Genomic DNA, 23,346 nt, shown 5'->3' with positions numbered 1-23,346 from the left:
ATATGTAATGTCATAATTATATTTTATAAGATATGTAATATCATAATTATATTTTATAAGATATGTAATATCATAATTATATTTTATAAGATATGTAATGTCATATTTATATTTTATAAGATATGTAATATCATAATTATATTTTATAAGATATGTAATATCATAATTATATTTTATAAGATATGTAATATCATATTTATATTTTATAAGATATGTAATATCATATTTATATTTTATAAGATATGTAATATCATATATGTATTTTATAAAATATGTAATGTCATATTTATATTTTATAAGATATGTAATGTCATAATTATATTTTATAAGATATGTAATATCATAATTATATTTTATAAGATATGTAATATCATAATTATATTTTATAAGATATGTAATGTCATATTTATATTTTATAAGATATGTAATATCATAATTATATTTTATAAGATATGTAATATCATAATTATATTTTATAAGATATGTAATATCATATTTATATTTTATAAGATATGTAATATCATATTTATATTTTATAAGATATGTAATATCATATATGTATTTTATAAAATATGTAATGTCATATTTATATTTTATAAGATATGTAATGTCATAATTATATTTTATAAGATATGTAATATCATAATTATATTTTATAAGATATGTAATATCATAATTATATTTTATAAGATATGTAATGTCATATTTATATTTTATAAGATATGTAATATCATAATTATATTTTATAAGATATGTAATATCATAATTATATTTTATAAGATATGTAATATCATATTTATATTTTATAAGATATGTAATATCATATATGTATTTTATAAAATATGTAATGTCATATTTATATTTTATAAGATATGTAATGTCATAATTATATTTTATAAGATATGTAATATCATAATTATATTTTATAAGATATGTAATATCATATTTATATTTTATAAGATATGTAATATCATATATGTATTTTATAAGATATGTAATATCAGATTTATATTTTATAAGATATGTAATATCATATTTATATTTTATGAGATATGTAATATCATATTTATATTTATTGAATTATTAGTTGAATAGACTTATGAGCTTATTTATATAATTTAAATACATTTGTAAAAATTATATGAGCAAAGTCCATCTCTCTGTTCAGCTAAATGTTAATATTAATTTATACAATTAATTAAGCTCGACGATTATCAGTATTAATAACCGTTCATGTGTATATTATTTTTGCAACAATCAAGACAAAACATTAAAATAAGAACATAATATGGTGCATTTACTTATGTGTTAAGACAGGTTTAAACATTATTTCATTTTAATATATTCAAAACCGGCTACTCATCAGGCACCAAAACAAATTCATCACACACACACACACAAATATATATATATATATATATATATATATATATATTTATATATATATATATATATATATATATATATATATATTCATGATGTGTTTTTAAGTGGACACACCCCGTTTCTCCTTATCTTATGTCGATGACACTATATACGGTATGACGGTATTTTGCTGTTTTCATTATTGCAAAATATTATATATAAATATATATATATATATATATATATATATATATACACACATATATATATGTATGTACTTATATATATATATAAATCTAAATACATATATATATATATATATATATATTTCCATTCTATGGGAGAGGCAAACTTTGAAATTATGTTCTGAGAAATACATTTTTCTCTTATGAGTTGTTTAAAGAGCTTCCGCTATTCAACGAAGAACGTGTGAGACGTACTTCATAAAAATATGAATAAAATATCACGAGTTAAAATTTATTTTTCCTCGTGTTCTTAATTATTCAGCGGTATTTGGTTTCCTAGTCAGTTTATCAGATTCTTAGTTATCTGCACATTCATTTATTGAAGCTAATGAGCGGGCGGACCGGTTTCTTTTCTGTTTCAGCCAAGTTATTTTATGATCTGAGATGACCTAGTTTTTATTTGGTTGTTTATTTAGATTTTCTATTTTACTAGGGCGTTATCTTTTATTAACTCTATTTACGAAACGAGCAGAGTAACTACTAAAGATATTTTCATAAAATTTTCTGTAGATACACATAATAAAAACAGTATATATACATATATATGCATATATATATATATATATACATATATATATACATATATATATATATCCAAAATATTTTTCTATTCCAAGGGAAATATATTTTTGTCTCTGATAGGTTGCTTAGTGAGCTACTGCTAGTCAACGAAACACGTGTAAGGCGTACTTCATAAAATATAAATAAATTTTTGGAGTGAAAATTTAATACATTTTATGGTTTAGGAATTGTAACTTTGTACATTTGTGTGTGGTGTGTGTATATATGTGCGTCCGTGTTTTTTCTCTTCTTCTTCATTGTCATAATAATAAAATCTCTAAGTTTATAAATACTTTGATAATAACTATGTTCAATTTTGTCGATAATTAACATCTTATATAGCCCTACTAATCAAGGAGAGTGCCTACAACTATAAATCAGTAGTAAACTAGTCTGGTTTTACTAAGACAATAATGAAAAAGCCTTCCGGTGTAGATGTCTAGTACTAAGGAGCTTTTTCCGAATATATAGTTTCGGATAAATATGAAATAAACTAAATAACTTATATTAGTGAAAAAAATCTAATAGTACTAAATTATCTCCCCTATTTTCTAATAAGTTCACCACTCATTTGAATTAAATCTTATTTTGATATATGTCGCCTTATTGTATGCCTTCATAAAGATCCATACCTTAAATCCCAATTCTGGTGATCTATAAAAGCACGCGTGCAACATTTGAGTGAAACAAGTTATTGCATATTCTTAATTTTATCAGACAAACATAAATGTCATGGAATCTACAATGGAAGCGATGGAAACTCTCACATTCTGTTTCGTATTAATAATGATTAGAATCGTCTGATGTTTTTAGCTGAATAATGTACAGATGGAATTCAATAAACTATAGTTTTACACACCAAGGCGAACATGAATCATGTGAAATATTCTTCGACATATTTTAGTGGACGCAACTTTTACATTTCTTCAACTAGGTTTACATCTTAAGGTCAAGTCGTGGAAAATTGAAGTTCGTGTGCTTGTTACCATCGATTAATTAGGACTAAGATAAGATAAGTAAGATATATATATATATATATATGTATAGATACATATCGTATATATATATATATATAAAATATAAAGCTGAATGTCTCTTTCTCTCTCTCTTCCCCCCCTCTCTCTCTCTCTCTGTCTGGTCAGGAATAGGCTCCTATATGGTTAACTATTTAAAAAAAACTGATTACATATAATGATAGATGTATCGAGACACAGGAATGGGTATGTTTGATCTGACAGAACGGTGGTTCATTCAAATTGTGGGGTCTGCGTTCGCGCCTGGTCCACAAAGTATTTAAAAATTAAAAAAAAAAAACGTTTACAAGTGTTTTTGATATAGATGCACATAAGAATACTTTGATAAGTATGTTTTAACTTAAATAAGGATGATATAATAAAATTGTGGGAGCCGCGTTCGCGCCTGGCCTCTATAGAATGAAAATAAACACAAACTTTAATAAATACTTTTCATATCTATCTGCGTTAGTATACTTTGATAATTATGTTTCAGTTTTAAAAAATATGGTATAATAGAATTATGGGTTGTTCGTTCGCGCCTGACCTCCATATAATGGGCAATCAACAATTCCCCCACTAACCAACAATTACGAGGTTGTCTCCTCAGCAACCGACAAGACTAACATGCTTGCTAGTCGAAGTAGCTCCAGTTCTCTCCAAACTCTACAACAAATGCCTTAATGAAGCTTGCTTTCTGACCTGTTGGAAAACTGTTTCTGTTGTACCAGTATTCAAGAATTCTGGCGAAAGAACTGACCCATCAAATTATCGCCCCGTTAGCCTCCTCCCACTTTTTGCCAAAATATTTGAGACCTTAATTAACCATGCTCTAGTCCATTACCTTACAGATGCTAAACTGCTGACTGACAAACAATATGGATTTAGACAAGCCCGTTCCACAGCAGACATCGCGAGGTAGGGCAGAGCAGTAGCTCTAGATATATGCCAGGCTTTTGACAGGGTATAGCATGAGGGTCTCCTCAGGAAAATTAGATCATACTGCATCACTGGTAGAATACTTAACATAATTAAATCCTTCTTAGATAAGAGAAAATCCAGGTTGTCCTCGACGGTCGTACATCTAAACAATATGATATAAACGCGGGGGTGCCCTCCTTCGACCTCTATTGTTCTTGATATTCATAAATGACCTCCCGACAAAATTGCCTCTGAGATGGGTATATATGCTGATGACACTACACTCTATGGCAGGCACGACAGGAAGACGAATGAACATATTTCTAAGAAATGGCAGAAACACTAGAGGAAGACCTCCAATCTGTGGTGGAATAGGGACAAAAGTGGTTGGTAGCGTTCAATGCTACTAAGACTGAACTAGTTTCATTCAATAATTACAAGAAACCCTCTCTACCACCTATAGCAATGGCCAACGACTCTTTATCTGAGAGTACATCTTTCAAACTCCTTGGCCTAACGTTCACAGGAAACAGGAGTTGGAACAATTACATTGAAGGCATTGCCAGGGCCGATGCAAGGAAGGTGGACTCTCTCTACCGTGCTAGACAACTGCTAACATCCGAAAGTATCCTGTACCTCTATAAGGCCACCATTCGCCCATGCATGGAGTATTGCTGTCACATCTGGGCTGGTGCATCTGCTACTAGTCCCTCGCTCCTTGACAGGGTTCAAAAGAGAGTCGCAAACCTGATAGGCCCTGAACTGGCATCTAAGCTTCAGCCTCTGTCCCATCGACGAAATGTTGAATCCTTATGCCTTTTTTACAAGTATTTTAGTGGTGAATACTCTGATGAACTGCAGACACTTGTGGCCCCATGACGTGAGCACCCTCGGCAAACCCGACAGGCTGCTAAATCCCACCCCACACTGTAGAGATCCCTAGATGTAAAAGAGCTTTTTACTCCAATAGTTTCTTCCCCAGAACCGCTAGACTCTGGAATTCCATTCCAGGTCCCTGCTTCCCCAACAGTACTGACGTGCAGAAGTTCAAGTGTAACGTGAACCGACATCTTGCTGCCCAAATCCCTACATAGTATCCCAGTAGTTGTTGCCCCTGATTGTAGCCCCCTAAACCAAAGTGGCAATTTGCCTTGTTTGGGGTGAAAATGTAAAAAAAAAAAAAAATGGAAATATGTCCCAAAGTTTAACAAGTTTTTTTTTTTAAATATAGATCCACAGAATATTGTGATAAGTGTTTCAGTGTGAACAGGTATGGCATAATAAATTATGGGGTCTATCTATTTTTACTTTCATCATATTTTGCTTTGGTTTTGATACCCACAAATTCGAAGCTACCTCTTTACAACCCTTCCGTTTCTATAATCTATCATACTTTCATAAATCAGAGTCCATTTTTTGTAGACTGTTTTTGAACCCAGTAAACGACGGGTACTTTTGCTAGTATATATATATATATATATATATATATATATATATATATGTGTGTGTGTGTGTGTGTGTTTACATTTTGTTTAACAATTATATATGAAAAAGTTATCACCAGGCACGTGTTTCGTGATTACTGTTACTCATTAGCCTGCCTGAATGTTATATTGTTCACCTCTCCTTAAAATTGAGCGACATTATAAATAAGGAAATTTGCATATACTCAGGGAGTATTAATAGTTGTGGCACAGCCATTCATAATTAATAACCCAGAATGATACAAACACACACCACACACACACACATATATATATATATTATATATATATATATATATATATATATATATTAATATATATATTAATATATATATGATAGACTATCTCGCCGTGTTTTATACACGACGGGTATTAATGTAGTCTTTTTTACTCTGATTTTATGTTTATACCAAAAGGCAATCTCTGTTTCAACACACCTAGCCGCAAGACTCACAAAGTACGATTTGCAGAATGCAGTTACTATTCGCTCTCTAGATTTGCGAAGTTTTTTTGTTTACATGAGTGTTAATGCATGCAGTATATTTTGTTTCCCATAACTTACATTTTGAGGCATCGTTTTATGTCTCCATACCAGCAAGTTTTAAGATTACAATTCAGTTTCTTTTTATATTTGAAGAAACGCAATGTCAGCCGTCCGATTAACTTATTTCAATTTTCACTTGATTGGTTGGTTTAGACATTGACTTTCATCAATGCGGATAAGGTGACTTGCCCAACAAGATTGCAATATATTAAATCTATATTAAAACTATGGTATAATATAATAAAATATAAACTTGATATTAAAACTAACATATACAATAATAAAAAAAAATATCTAATAAATCCTGAAAAATATAAATATAAAATACATAATATTAAAAATAAATACATATTAAATGTAAAAGCTGCAGATGTAAAAATAACAGAGAAATATTTATAACAAAATCCTTGATTGAATGTACGAAAAGAGAATGCAAGAATTAAAAATAAAAATAAAAATAAATAGATCCTTTGGTTAATTTCTTGTTTTGTAATTGAGCCAAAAAATGGGAACTTTTGATCGATTCCAAAAGCATAATGAATTTTCGGTCTTTACTTTAAAGACTGCATCATTGACCACGCAAAACTACCAAATAATTGTTAGCATTTATTCAACGATTAAACAGCAGATGTCTGCGCTTGAATTCGTTGTCGAGAGTCATTAATTATTATTGAAACGCTCGGCAGCAGTTCAGTGATTCGCCGTTAATGACACATTTGTATTCAAACTTTTGCATCATTTAAGACGGTATATTTGCATAAGCAGCTGATGTTCTTTCATGGATCAAAGGTAGATCTGCGTCATTATTTGTAATTATTTTCCTTTTTATAGTAAACTGATTTGCTTTTTTTTTTAATTACGTATTTTGCACGACGAACTGAAGATGACAAGAAAATTTAACGAGTGAACATGGATCAATTTTTGATTATTAACACAATGTCATGAATCAAAATATCTGTAACAATAAAACAGGAAATTTTCCTTCAGTTTAGTTCAATTGAGCCGACATTATGGCATATAAGAATCATTGAATGTTTGTAATTTGTGGAAAATCTGTTTTTATCAATGGTAATTGGAGAAAGTTTTATTTATAATGCATGCCAATATTGTTTACAATTATCATTATATCTTATTAATCCGAAGATTTTGTTGTTTGCATTGGTTTCATCAATATTTTTCTTAGAATTCTTTCTAGAAATACATAAAAAAAATGCGGGAGGAATCACGGGAAAGTTGTCAGAATCCCAAGTGAAAGTGAATTTTTCTAAAATGAATTGAATTCGACTTTGAGCTACCCAGGTTTACAGTCAGTGTTGTTTACCACTTAATCACAGTAGTAACACTTTAAAACACAAACCCACATGTTGTATCCGACATAGTCGCATAGGGACGAAAGAAGAAAAATAATTAGACTCAGCCTTTTCAGATTATTTAAAAGACAGTTTCCAAAGTGACGTATTGCATCTTGTTTTAAATACACTTAGTTAATCCAGTCAGCAATGTTGTTAACAACACCCTACTATCTCTACACGGGCTTAAAAGCCCCTCGCCGACACAGGCTACTTGTTCATTTTCCATCCGCATGCAATTTTTCTGGCCTCGCCACATGGGACATATTTTTCTCTCTTCTTCCGCCGCTGTGTTCTCTCTTCTTCCGCCGCTGTGACGTCAAATCGCACACCGAGTTGGTTATTTGCAAATGTGCAATGCGGCTTCAGCTGATAAATACGCCAGCGGTTTTGTTACACCGTCATCTATGTTCTTTAGCGAAAAAGTTAGAAAACGCTGTATATCGAAGGAAACTATATGGCTTTTAACACCGAAATATCGGGATTGATTCAGTTGGATTTTCCTATTTAACAACATTCATTGAGCAGCTAGAAACAATGAAATGTGAAATATTTATTATTGATGCAACCTATCTACGAATAGAACACTTTCACAACTTATAAATACTGCTATCAACTCGAAGCAGAACTGATTGATCACAGAGGGGCGTCTCTCGTAGCACGTTTGACAAGATTCCGACATCGACCATATGTCTGACAGAAACTTTATATTTCAATGGACCTTTAGCTGCCGAACTGATACAACTATTCTGAGTAGCCCTTAATTGAAACAGTTTGTAAGGAACAATGTCAACAATTTGTAGAACATGTTACATCGGCTCCAGTAACGCAAAATACAAAGGTACATTTAAAGGAGAGGAGAACGTTTAAACCGAGATACAGTATTTAATATAAGATGTTTTATGTAACTTTAAATAAAAAAGAACAAGAGAGTGTTTTGTGTACACGAGTGTTTATTGCTTGTGATATGATGGTTGCGTATTTATGTTTATTGTATATGCGCGTGTCTAGTGTTCACAAGAGTGCGTTAGTGTATAGATTGTGTCATCTTAAAACGAAAGTGCGCCTGTCGAGGCGTACAGAATATGCGTCTGTCAACATAGACGGTTCAGATGGAAAAGGTGAGAGAGATAGAGAAGGGTAGACAGAAAGCAGAGACGTCACCTGTCGAACAAATCGTAATTCACGGCAAGGGCAAACAACTAGTGCGTATTAAGCAGCGCTTGTGTGCGTGCGTATGCGCGCTAAATATTATTCGCATATCATTCTGCGAATCGTCTGCCCATAGAATTATCGCTTTTAATTTTACGAACAGTCATAGTGTCGACGAGGCTACGGAGGCTTATTTTTGCAGGGCTGCAGTGCTCCTCCTTTAAAAGCGCTGGCTCATCAATCCAACCTTTCGACCTTGTGCCACATCCCCTCAACATCAGAGAGATGTAAATACGGAGTGGCCACAGAATGAGTGGTTGATGGATACTGAGCGAGTGCTAGAGAGAGTATACTGCCAAATATAAACTAAGTAATTGTAAATTAACCACTTAGTAAATATTATGTAAAAAATGATACTTTTATCTACTAATTTTTCTTAAATAAGTTTTCGAAGATTGATATTAAACACGTAAGATATTTTTCTAGAATATTTAAACCTATATATATATTACAAAAAGCGGCCTTGTCTATATTTCTATCTGAAGAACGCCCTCTCCCAAACTACTCCGTCATTTTTGATTTACAATCCTGAGACTTGATATATGTGGTTTTTAATGTGGAAGTGATTTGATTTAGGTTTACTCAATTAAAATAGCTGCTGGGGGCATGATTAAAATAATGAACTAGGCAAATGTAAGTCGACTCAATGTGAGTCCTTTACGCATGCGGAAACATAGGTTTATACATATGCGTTAATTTTTAAAGTTTTGATATCCATGTGTTTAAGCTGATATGGTAGCGAAAAGAGCGATGGTTTGGTTTGGAGTCTATCTGATATCTTAGTTATATGTGTTTAACTTTTCAAATCATTGTTATATATTAGGTACGATATAATAATCAATAGAGAATTGATTCTAAAATAATAAATACGACATCTGCATGAATTAAAAAAAAGTATCTCTTGATTTTTTTTCAGTTTGAAATAATATTTTCATTGGTCCGTTTCACTTACGTTTTCATAGCTGTTAAGCTAATCTGTTCCATTTTATTTGGACTCATGCCTTGCATGTTGTAGTACAATTTAAGTTTTACAGATAAAACATTTCTATTGTTCTGTTGCATTAACGTTTAAAAAACAATTCGCCTAATCTGTGCCATTTTACATTGAAGCATCGCTATCGTTCTTTTTTTTTTTTTTTGCAGGTTCCGTTTTAAATATTACTAGTGGAGGTACTCCGCTTTTCCCGGGTGTATCGTGGTGGTGTAGCAAGGAACTCCGAAATAAAAAAAGTGGTAGTAGCGGATGGGGGATCAAAACAACAGTAGGAAGTTTGGGTTGAGAGAGGTGTTAAAATGTGGTAGTAGGCAGACAGGCTCGAACCCGTAACGCAAAGGAGAAAAAAAAAACGCAACGTCTTAGTCGATGCGTTCATTGTTTAACCGGAAGTCGAAAGCGTTGAAATTAAGCCTAGTCAACCTAAAGGAGACGATGAAATGCGAAAATGTCGACGAAAAAAGCGACCTTGTAAGAAATTGATGTTTTTAGCGAATTTTCCGATATTTGTCGTCCGAGATGCTGAGCTTCAAAATGAAAGCAATGTCGTGAGGATCTCTCGCGTGTGTCAAAAGTCATTGGCAGAAATACAAACACACACGCTTTGACTTTTATATTACCAGCGATGGATTACTCGGCGTTGCCTGCGTGTTTTGCGGTGTAAAAGAAAAAAAAGTGTTTGGTAGGCAGGTCGACTGGAAACTGAAGCCTTAAGGCGAAGGCGAAAGAAAAGGCCTGACATCTGACCACGACTCTAAGAGGGCAGAGAAACGAGTATGGGTGAAATTAAAAGATAAAAAAGTTAAGCGAATGAGTTCACACAGGTGCGTAAATTTAATGAGGTGAAACATCACGCCATAGAGGAATGAAATGCCGCACTTAACTTTGGCTGCGAGGAAGATTTTGTTTTCCCGAGATGTTGGGGGAAACCAGCTCCCCATACGTCAAGAAATGATTTTTTGGAGTGTCCAAATGAATAGCAATTGCCTGATATGACGGGTTTTCATCGCATTGATCAAAACTAATTGCTTTCTGGACGTCATTGGAAGGAAAGCCAAAGAACTGCCTGCCTTCCGATATTAGTTTCACTTTATTTATACGGAAAACACCAACAAATACGCGACAGAACGAAATACCGCGAATTTTATAGAAGTCGATCAAATTAAATCGAGACACGACGTCGCTTCGCAAATCGTAGATATTATGATCTAGGGGGCATATAAAAAGTTCTAAGAAATAGTACCTCCCCCACGAAACCCCTCAAAAGCCCTTCTTGGACATCCAAAACCGCGCGTGCCGCTTTTGCCTTATATATATATACTAGCAGGGCTACCCGGCGTTGCTCGGGACCGTATAAACAATGAAAAAACAAAAGCAGATATTGAATATATGTTTTATTCTTAGGGGAGAGGAATCTTTCATCTCTATGTATTATTTGTTTTATCTACCCTAGGACTGGTATTGTTCATGTTTTATCCCTAGTGTAGGTAATTTACAGCATGTACATGAAATTGTTTTACCTTAGGGAGAAGAGAACAGGTAATATACAACATAATGTGTCTATATTACATCCCTGGCAACGCCTAGAAACCAGCTAGAACATGTATTTCAGTCAATCTTTATTACATCTTGGGCTATGCCGGGAAACCAGCTAATCTCTATTTAGTGACTTGACCACCAAAATACCTCCCTAAGTGTGTCCTTTATTTTGAACTTATTAGATATAGGTATCTAGAAATGTGTGTGAAATTTTGTTGAATGCATTGTTCACTATGATTTTCTTATTGTTCTACACAATATCAACTGTAGCGAAATAAAACAGTAAACTTAGTGTAGTGTTAGAATAAAGAGCAAAGGAAAAAATTAGAATCATATTCTGTAATTACAAATCTAAATTTGCTAGCGTGTACCAGTATTTGCCAGGTTGTGGAAATTTGGAATTTATAACATATGTAGTGGCCTTTTCCTAGATACCTATTTTTATAATTGTTTCAGTACATTGCTACAAAATGTGACATTTGTTGGCGTTTGTAAAAAAAATCATGAATGTGCTTATATTCCAAAAAAGAAAATATCAGTGCACAGTATTGAAAGTGTTTGAGATTCAAAAGTCTGTAACATTTCTACTAACTTCATAAGATGTCATGTGAGAAACTTAATTGAATATCAAGACATTATCTGAAGCGTTTTTATTTTGGTGTAACGTATGTGTTTACAGTGAACCTTAACTTTTAATAAACAGATTGGTATGCAATGACATAGGCTAGGAATCTTGGACAAAATATATATAAATTGGAAAAATGTGTGAACAAATGAAAAAAAAATGATCCGCTCTACTTGATGACATCAAGCACAGTAATATTTTAGTGAAGAAAATATGAAATTGATGTTCAGTGATTAGTTTGGATGAATGAGAAAATGTAATTGTTTGATGCATAAAAAATAACTCATTTGCTGTATTTGATATTAAGCAGCAAAAAAATAGTGATTTGAATATTTAGGAAAACATCAAATCAGATTATGTAAAAAAAAAAGATGAAATTAGAAAATATATATTTTCTGTTTATGAGTTTTGCCAATTAAAATTTTGTGGCAGAAATTGGGTGATTACCATGCAATTTTATTTTGGTAAAATTCTTAAATTATTTCAATGTTTATTATAATTTCTAATTAGTGACTTGTTATCATCAAAATCCGCCCCAAAGAGTGTCCTTTCTTTTATTAGGTATCAGAATAGGTATCCAGATTTCTACTTCTATACAAATATGATATTGTAGTACAGTAAATGTCAAATTGTTTTTCAAGTATTAGTTTGTAACGTTTGTACTGACTTCATCAGATGTCATGTAAGAAACTGAATTCTATGTAAGAAGACTTTATCTGAAGTGTTTTTATTTTGGTATATCATGTGTGATTACACTGTAGTAATTGCGCTGAAAGCATGTTAATTACAAATGACAAAAGTTAAATTAATTTCTGATTCAGCTACACAATATAAACTAAAGGAAATCAAATTTGCAAAATAAAAGCAATATGTAGTTATGGGTTAGTTTGGAGTTAGAATAAAAAGCCAACAAAACAGTTAGTTTGTATTGTGTAGATTGGTCATTTCTGATAGTATTGAGAGTCATCAATGAAAATCTTAATTTCTGACAAAATACTGAATGTTTCTTGGATACCCATTCGTAAAAAGTACCTTTTTTGGAAAAAAAAAAAAAAAAAAACACTCCCCGGATCACCTTCACCACCTTAAAAAAAAACAACTTTATTCTTCAAAAAATGTGCACATTGTTAGTGTAAAAAACAGATTCGCACCACTTGATGAAATCAAGCATAGTAATATTTTAGTAAAGAAAATATGAAATTGATTTTCAATAATTAGTTTGAATGAATATCAGAAAATGTAATTGTTTGATGCATAAGAAAGAACTCATCTGCTGAATTTGATATTAAGCAGCAAAATATTTCAAAACATAAAAGTGTGAAACATAACATGAATACTCTCCATTGTCACTTGAAAACATTGGTCTTGGTAGGCAGTTTATTAGATGGTGAAATAGTGGTCTTGGTATGGTGTGCTTAATATTATTGTATGCAAAATGTAAAAACACAAAAGAGGGTACAATCAATATTGAAAAAGTAACATCTGTCACAGAAAATAGTAATTTATAAATATCAAAAGAAATATTATTCTGTACTTAAAATGTTAAACTTACTGTTAACAATAATTTAAAATGGTGATCAGGATGAGTCCAACAACTTAGTCCTTGAGCTTTCTTATTGGTCATAGTAAAAAGAAATTGTAGTCTTTCAAGTTTGTTGGTCACATTGGGATTCTTGGAATGTATCAACAGATTCCTGCATATGAATCTTTGTTAATTCCACACAATACAAAATATATATACAAAACAAAGTAAAGCAAAGTATAGGGTTAGTTGTGTCCTCTAATTATCAACCAAGTATATGTATTGATAAAAAGATAAAAGCAATTGAAATGTTTATTACAATGTATCAATATTAAATTTTTATCATGAACAACAAATCGAAATAATGATAGATATTTTGTGCTTATACGAAACTGGAATCAAGGATTGTCACCTGTGATTTTATATATGTCAATAGTGCATGCCACTACAAATGATATTAGCCAAATTAAGTTTTGTTTATTTCACCCATTATAAAATATATACACAAAATGCAGTAAACAAAGTTTAGGTTTAGTTAATGATAAGTTTAGGTTCGAGAAATAAGCAAAGAAAAGAAAAAAAGATACATTTGTTTATAGTGTGTAAATTGTAAGTTTGTAAATATTTAAAACTATCCACACTGGTATGTGGAAATTCTAGATACCTATTGTTATAAAGTTCCAATTCATGTTTGATATATCACTCTACATGTTCCCTGTTGCACCCCAAAGATGTAAATGATTATCGAGAAAGTGAAATGAAACAGTATTTGAAATAAAATAGAAACAAATGCTGATGTTTACTATATAAAACACTGTGTTCAATGGAATTGAGCCTTATACAATATTGGTGGAATAAAAAAATCCATGTACAACTTCATTTTAAAGACAAAACGAAAACTGTACTAATGATAATGACAATGGTGAAAGGAAATTGGAAAAAAATGTATCAGAGGTAAAATGTTGGTCACATATACGTTTGTGTGGTATGCATGAAACACGTGTAGAAAATTATATTTTCTGATGCTGAAAGTAAGAAGAGAAACATTGTTAAAAAATGATCTAAAAGGCAATAGTAAAATCCTCATTTTTAGTGTGGGATATGTTGTTTGTTTCAATTGAGAAAGGAAACTTTAATTTATACAATTTGATGTTATAGATCACAAGTTTTATTACAATAAACATTGTGTTCTTTAATTATCAACCAAGTATATTTATTGATAAAAAGAGAATGTAATGGACATGTTTATTATAATTTATCAATATTAAATTGTTATCATGAAAAACCAATGGAAAGCGTGAATGTTATTTGGTGTTTTTAAAAAACAGCTACCAATGATTGTAACCAGTGATATTTGTGTATGCTAACAGTGCAAATGTGGTGGTGAAATGAATTTTTGTTTATTCTTCACAATATAAAATATATACACAAAACTAAAACATAATTTACGGTTAGTTAATGATAAGTTTAGGTTAGAGAATTAAGCAAAATTATAGATACCTATTGTTATAAAGCACCAATTCATGTTTGGTATATCAATCTACATGTTCCTTGTAGCACCCCAGAGGGGTAAATGAGTGTCAACAAAATGAAATAAAACATAGTATTTGAAATAAAATGAAAAAGTGCTTGAAAAGTGAAATATGCTGATGTTTACTATCTAAAACATTGCGTTCAATGCAATTGAAACTTATACTATATTGGTGGACTAAGAATTAAAGAAATAAAATTTAAGAAATTAGCAAAAAATTGATATATAAAATATTTGGCATGAAGAAAAACAAATATAAGACAAAAGGGGAAAAAGCAGTAACAATCATGTGCTGAAGTTCATTGAAAATAAATCGTTTGTCAAAGAAATATAATGAAAATTCTCAGAGTGAAAAAAAAATGGGATTTTTACAAATCTGGTTTCCAAGTAATAGGAAACATGTACAGCTTCATTTTAACGACAAAATGTAAACTGTAGTAATGGTAATGAGAATGTTGAAGGAAATTGGCAAAAAATTGTTAGTCAAATGTTGATCAAATATTATAAGTTTGTGTGATATGCATGAAACGTTTAGAATATGATCTGCTCTCATGCTGAAAGCAAGTAGAGAAACATTGTGAAAAAATGATGTAAAGCTAAGCTAAGCAAACGACCAGTGAATGGAAATGTTTATTATAATGTATCAAGATGAACATATTATCATGAAAAAGCAAATCGAAATAGTGATAGTTATTTGGTGCTTATACGAAACAGGTATCAAGTATTGTCACCAGTGATTTTATTGATGTTAACAGTGCATGTCACTAAAAATAATGATGGTAGCGAAATTAAGTTTTGTTAATTCTACCCAATATAAAATATATACGCAAAACAAAGTAAACAAAGTTACGGGTTAGTTAATGATAAGTTTAGGTTCGAGAAATAAGCAAAGGAAAAGAAAAAAAAAAGGTACATGTGTTTATATTGTGTAAAATGTTAGTCTGTAAATATTTCAAACTATCAACACTGGTATGTGTAAATCCTAGATACCTATTGTCATAAAGTACCACTTCTTGTTTGATATATCACTCTACATGTTCCCTGCAGCATCCCAGAGAGTTAAATGAGTGTCCACAAAATGAAATAAAACATAGTACTGGAAATAAAATAAAATAAGAATATGTCTGAAAAGAAATAAATGCTGTTTACTATATAAAAAGTTGTTTTCAAGTGTCAAATGGAATTGAATCTTATACAATGTTGGTGGATTATGAAATTGCATGAATGAAATAACATTGGAGAAATAAGAAAAAAGTTTATATATACAATATTTACAAATGTAAGATAAAAGGTGAAGAAGGGCCAAATCCGAGATCTATAAATCGTAAATTTTCAAAGTGAAAACAGATATTTTTTTTTTTTTTTTAGATCTGCTTTCCAAGTAATAGTAACCATGTACAGCTTCATTTTAAATGAAAACTGTACTAATGATAATGTTCATGGTGAAAGGAAATTGGAAAAAAATTAAAAATGTCAGAGGTAAAATGTTTGTGTGGTATGCATGAAACACGTGTAGAAAATGATCTCATGCTGAAAGTAAGAGAAACATAGCTAAAAAATTATGTAAACGCAATAGTAAAATCCTCATTTTTAGGAACATAGTGTGGGGTATGTTGTTTGTTTCAATTGAGAAAGGAAAGTTTAATTTTTAGAATTGGATGTTATAGATCACAAGTTTTATTACAATAAACATTGTGTTCTCTAATTATCAACCAAGTATATTTATTGATAAAAAAAGAAAAGTAATGGACATGTTTATTATAATTTATCAATATTAAATTGTTATCATGAAAAACCAATGGAAAGCGTGTTGGTTATTTCGTGTTCATAAGAAAAAACATCATGGGTTGTCACCAGTGATTTTATGTATGCTAACATTTCGCTGCAAATGTGGTAGCTAAATGTCTTTTTGGTTATTCTACACAAAATAAAATATATACACAAAACAAAGTAAAAGAAATGTCAGGGTTAGTTAATGATAAGCTTAGTACCAAGAAATAAGCACAGAATAAGGAAAAGAAAGATACATTTGTTGATATTGTGTCGATTGGTGAATTTGTTGGTTCATTTTGTTTTATGACATATCAACACTATATCATGCCCAATCTAGTGACATTTTTTTTTCCTAGAATATATTTGTTTATTTAATGTTGGTTTCTATTTAACTCATAATTGGGACCCTAACAGGTACTACTACTCCAGATCAGAGTGGACCTGGTAGCAATAGCAATTAAATGGTGGCTTCACACTTCACAAAGCCCCATGTTTGGATACAGTTTATGGTCATATCCAGGACCTGGTGAATTTGTAAATAATTGAAACGATCAACACTGGCGAGTTAGAATTCTACATACCTATTGTTATAAAGTACCAATTTATGTTTTACATATCACTCCACAACGTTGCTGCAGAATCCAGACAGTTGAAAGAGTCTCAAGAAACTGAAAAGCTATTTAGTACTCTTAAATAAAATAACATGCATAAAGAACTCCTAATATAAGACAATAGATGAAAAAGCAATAAAAATTTTGTGTGGAATCAAGTGAAAACAGTTTCTTTGTCAAAGAAATTGCATGAAGATTCTCAGAGACTTTTCCTTCCTCGTTCCCTTCCCTTTTGGTGGAAGGAAACTTTCACAGTGGCTCAGAAGGTGGGCTGAGCACACTTCCTACAAAGGTGGGATGGGTAAATTTCTTTTTCATTTGGTTGCCTGGAGGACAGGCTTAGGCCCCCCCCCAAAAAAAAAACGTTGGAGCCAGGGAACTTCTCCTCCCAGAAGGGGGAGGGGGGCCCGGGAAGGCTTCTCTTCCCATATTTTTTGTTTTGTGTAAGGTTGATCTCTTTCCAAAGGGAGTAAGAGGATATCCCTCTCTTAGGAGGAGACCGAAGGCTCCCTGGGCCTCCCATCCTCCTTCTGAGAGAAGTTCCCCGGCTTCCACATTCATTGCTCAGCCCGCCGTCCAGGCAATCAGAGTCTGATTGTCTGCCGTATATAAAAAGGCGATTTTAGCTTGTCAGGCGGTATGCTCTGCGTAGACCATTTTTCTTCCACCTGTTGACCTTCCCTCCCTGTCATACAATACGCTTAAACAGGATATTTTAATTTATGCAGATTCCATATAGACTTTTAGTTTCCCAGGGTGTATACCCTCCGTTGACCATTTATGTTTAAGAGTTTTCCTTGCCCCTTCTCTGCCCCAGAATGGGAAGGGAGCTCTTTCCCACTGTATGGGGGGGGGCGGCTTTCTTTTATGGTTATGTGGGGAGCCTTACCTTTACCCCCCTTAAGGTGGTAGGTCTTTTTTGTAAAATTGTTAGTCAAATGTTGATCAAATATTATAAGTTTTTGTGATATGCATGAAACATGTGCAGAATATGATCTGCTCTCATGCTGAAAGCAAGTAGAGAAACATTGTGAAAAAATGATGTAAACCTAAGCTAAGCAAACGACCAGTCAATGGAAATGTTTATTATAATGTATCAACAATAACACATTATCATAGTTATTTGGTGCTTATACGAAACAGGTATCAGGGATTGTCACCAGTGATTTTATTTATGTTAACAGTGCATGTCACTACAAATAATGATGGTAGCGAAATTAAGTTTTGTTTATTCTACCTAATATAAAGTATATACACAAAACAAAGTAAACATCTGCTGAATTTGATATTAAGCAGCAAAATATTTCAAAACATAAAAATCTGAAACATAACATGAATACTCTCCATTGTCACTTGAAAACATTGGTCTTGGTAGGCAGTTTATTATATGCTCAAATAGTGGTCTTGGTATGGTGTGCTTAATATTATTGTATGCAAAATTTAAAAACACAAAAGAGGGTACAATCAATATTGAAAAAGTAACATCTGTCACAGAAAATAGTAATTTATAAATATCAAAAGGAATATTATTCTGTACTTAAAATGTTAAACTTACTGTTAACAATAATTTAAAATGGTGATCAGGATGAGTCCAACAACTTAGTCCTTGAGCTTTCTTATTGGTCATAGTAAAAAGAAATTGTAGTCTTTCAAGTTTGTTGGTCGCATTGGGATTCTTGGAATGTATCAACAGATTCCTGCATATGAATCTTTGTTAATTTCACACAATACAAAATATATATACAAAACAAAGTAAAGCATAGTATAGGGTTAGTTGTGTCCTCTAATTATCAACCAACTATTGCTAAAAAGAGAAAAGCACTGGAAATGTTTCTTATAATGTATCAATATTGAATTGTTCTCATGAAACACAAATCGAAATAGTGATAGTTATTTGGCGCTTATAAGAAACAGGTATCAGGGATTTTGGTGTATCAGATGTTTTTACAGTGAACTTAACTTTCAAGAAACAAATTGGTATGCAATGACATAGGCTAAGAATCTTAGACAAAATATATTCAAATGAAAAAAAATGTTGAACACTTATAACTTTGTATGGACTCTCAAAAACATTTGTAAAAAATGTGTAAACAAATGTAAAAAAAAATGATCCGCTCTACTTGATGACATCAAGCATAGTAATATTTTAGTGAAGAAAATATGAAATTGATGTTCAGTGATTAGTTTGGATGAATGAGAAAATGTAATTGTTTGATGCATAAAAATAACTCATTTGCTGTATTTAATATTAAGCAGCAAAATATAGTGATTTGAATATTTAGGAAAACATCAAACCAGATTATGTAAAAAAAAAAAGATGAAATTAGAAAATATATATTTTATGCTTATGAGTTTTGCCAATTAAAATTTTGTGGCAGAAATTGGGTGATTACCAAGTAATTTTATTTTGGTAAAATTCTTAAATTATTTCAATGTTTATTATAATTTCTAATTAGTGACTTGTTATCATCAAAATCCGCCCCAAAGAGTGTCCTTTCTTGTATTAGGTATCAGAATAGGTGTCCAGATTTCTACTTCTATACAAATGTGATATTGTAGTACAGTAAATGTCAAATTGTTTTTCAAGTATTAGTTTGTAACGTTTGTACTGACTTCATCAGATGTCATGTAAGGAACTGAATTCTATTTAAGACTTTATCTGAAGTGTTTTTATTTTGGTAGATCATGTGTGATTACACTGTAGTAATTGCGCTGATAGCATGTTAACTACAAATGACAAAAGATAAATCAATTTCTGATTCAGCTACACAATATAAACTAAAGGAAATCAAATTTGCAAAATAAAAGAAAAATGTAGTTATGGGTTAGTTTGGAGTTAGAATAAAAAGCCAACAAAACAGTTAGTTTATATTGTGTAGACTGTTTAATTAACTTTGTTCATTTCTGATAGTATTGAGAGTGGTCAATGAAAATCTTAATTTCTGACAAAATACTGTAATTTTCTTGGATACCCATTCGTAAAAAGTACCTTTTTTGTGAAAAAAAAAACACTCCCCAGATCACCTTCACCACCTAAAACACAAAAACAAAAATATCTTTATTCTTCAAATATTGTGGTTGACTGGAGGACGGGCTGAGCACTCCCAAAAAGGTAGGAGCCGGGGAACTTCTCCTCCCAGAAAGGGGGCCCGGGAAGGCTTCCCTGTCCCCATATTTTTTTTTTTTGTGTGTAAGGTTGATCTCTTTCGGAATGGAGTAAGCAGAACCGACAGGGGGGGGGTCAATCAACCATACAAAAGGATATCTATCTCTTAGTTGAAAGAGGGAAGGTCTCCCTGTCCTCCCATACCCCTTCTGAGAGAAGTTTCCCCAGCTCTCAGCTTTGGGGTGGGGGGGGGGGTAGGAGGGCTTAGCCCGCCCTCAAGGCAAATAGTCTGACTGTCTGCCTTATATAAAAAGGCGATTTTAGCTGGTCAGGTGGTATGACCTGCATTGACTATTTTTCCTCCACCTGTTGACCTTCCTTAATATTTATTTTTAATAATAAACACATTTTATTTTAATATTAATATTTATTTGTAATAATAAACACATTATATTATTTTAAATATTAATATTTAATTTTAATAATAAACACATATTATTTTAAATATTAATATTTATTTATAATAATAAACACATTTTATTCTACTTTAAATATTAATATTTATTTTTAATAATAAAAACAATTTTATTTGAATATTAATATGTATTTTTAATAATAAACTCATTTTTATTTTAATAATTATTTTTAATACTAACTCATTTTATTATTGTAAATGTTAATATTTATTTTTAATAATTATTGTTATTTAATAATAATATCTTCTATTTTTTTACTGTTTATGTCTAACTTTTATCGACTTTTTCTTTTTTAATAGCATATTCTTTAAATGAATAGAAAAATATAGAAAAATAATTTCCCAAATTTTAGACCCCGGTTATTTGGCTGATAGTCGATAAAAATGATTAAAAGAGAGATTCATGAACATTAACGTTGTCATATAAAAAGAAAATGCTAATAAGAAGTGTTTTTAATCAATGTAACATATTTATTCAACTCTGTCATATTCATATATTTGTTTGATGACAACTTTTTCGAATCTGTGTACAGTAAAAACGATATACTTACATAGGATTTTGAAAGCATTTAAACTGTCGAAGAGTTTTATTATAAATAAAAGAGTTTAGTTTGTTGAACTTAATGGACTTTTTTGTTGTATCTATTAACTGTTTATTCTTTTTATCAAACAAAAAGAGAATTTTTATATTGACATGTGATGGACTGTTTTTCTAACATCGAAATTTTAAAATTAGTTTTATTTAAAAAAAAAAAAAACTCGCCATTAGTGGACGGTCAAAAGACAAATATATAACAAATAAATGTTAGGAAAGGCAAGATAAGTTACTTTTCTATCCAACTGGATATATTTTTTGTGTTTTTAATCACTGTAACATATTTATTCAGCTCGAAAAACATACAGTGTTTACCGATGTATTCGAAAAATGCCACCAGTTGTTTACATAGCCATTTGCCGGAAGTGACGGTTTTTTTTTATATAAGTTTTATTCAAACAGGCTTTAAGTTCAAATTAATGGACTTTTTTTTATACTTCCAAAATAAACTATTACAGTCGTTTAAAACATAATAGAAGTATTATTTTTTATTTTTTAAAAACAATGTTTACAAAATGTCTATGCGCGTTTCTTCCGGCCGGCTGCGAATAGCATAAATAAATAACTGTTGCCAGAATTTATCGCATTTTTATTTTTTAATAGCATTTTCTTAAAACGAATAGAAAAATAATTTCCCATGAAAAAAAAAAAAAGAAAATGCTATTAAATATAATAAAAATTACTGAGATAAAAATATAAAAAAATACGTACGTAACAACAAAAACACACCGAAGAAAGTGTGTGTGTGTGTGTGTGTGTGAGAGAGAGAGAGAGAGAGAGGGAGGGAGGGAAGAGGAAGCGGTGTATGTTGAATTTTGTTCCTTTTCGAAGCAGCACAAAAAGTAAGTGTTTCCATAGTAACCAAACCGTGACGTCACGTCACGTGACATGACTAAGCGTTTTTAAACGAATAGAAAAATAGAAAGAGGGTGATAGAGAAAGTGAGAGAGAGAGAGAGTAAGTGTGAGAGAGAGAGACGGTGTTGGTTTTACTCCCCCCCCTTCCAGCTTAAGAGGTATGAGGTCACGTGGTAATATACAAAATGGCTAATTATTTTACATTACATAAATATTACGATATTTTTATAATCGTCTAATATTTTGAAAGGTGAATTTTTTTATTCCCGTACATTTTTTCCTGACATTTTTCGTTAAAACTCTTGTATAAATAATATTTTTAACCAGGTAATAACGATGGAAACATTGGCATAAAGTAAAAAAAAAGATATAACTGAGCCGAAGAGAAAAATGCAAAAGTATCGGAGAAAGATTTTTTTATTAACAATTGTTCGCCATTAGTGGACGTTGACGTCACGTCACGTGACATGACTAAGCTTTTTTTTTTTTACGTATTAATTACATTGGATCATTCAAGAATTACGTAATAAAAAGCATTACAATGACAGTTTTTTTTGGGACCCCCTTGGAGATAACTGATACGTTTACCCCTTTCTCCTCGTCCGTTTGACGTGAAATTTCGATATTTGTCATCCGGGACACGGGGCTTCGATATGATACCAAATTTATCAAGTCTGGTTGTGTCTTTCAAAAGTTTTAGCGTTACATACAAACATACAAACTCACAGACATTTGGGATTTATATATATAGATAGTACGTTTCAGTGTAGGTGACGGAAGAATACAATTGCTAATTACTTGGGATCTTTATCTATCATGCCTGACGGAACAAGAGCATGCTACCCCCATTAACTTAATAAACGGTTCTGTTCGAAATTCCGTTCAAATTTCCGAGTTCGATAGAAACATCTCAGAGTTCGACAAATTACACTTAAAGAAGATTGGATATTACATCGACTGAAACTTTGTGAAAAATGATATTCAAGATGACAATAGTAATATAAAGAATCCAAATAATATGAAT

The sequence above is a fragment of the Euprymna scolopes genome, chromosome 10 (genome assembly GCF_053919585.1).
Source record: "Euprymna scolopes isolate OS-2025 chromosome 10, ASM5391958v1, whole genome shotgun sequence".
Classification (NCBI taxonomy): domain Eukaryota; kingdom Metazoa; phylum Mollusca; class Cephalopoda; order Sepiida; family Sepiolidae; genus Euprymna; species Euprymna scolopes.
This window is presented reverse-complemented; position numbering follows the sequence as displayed.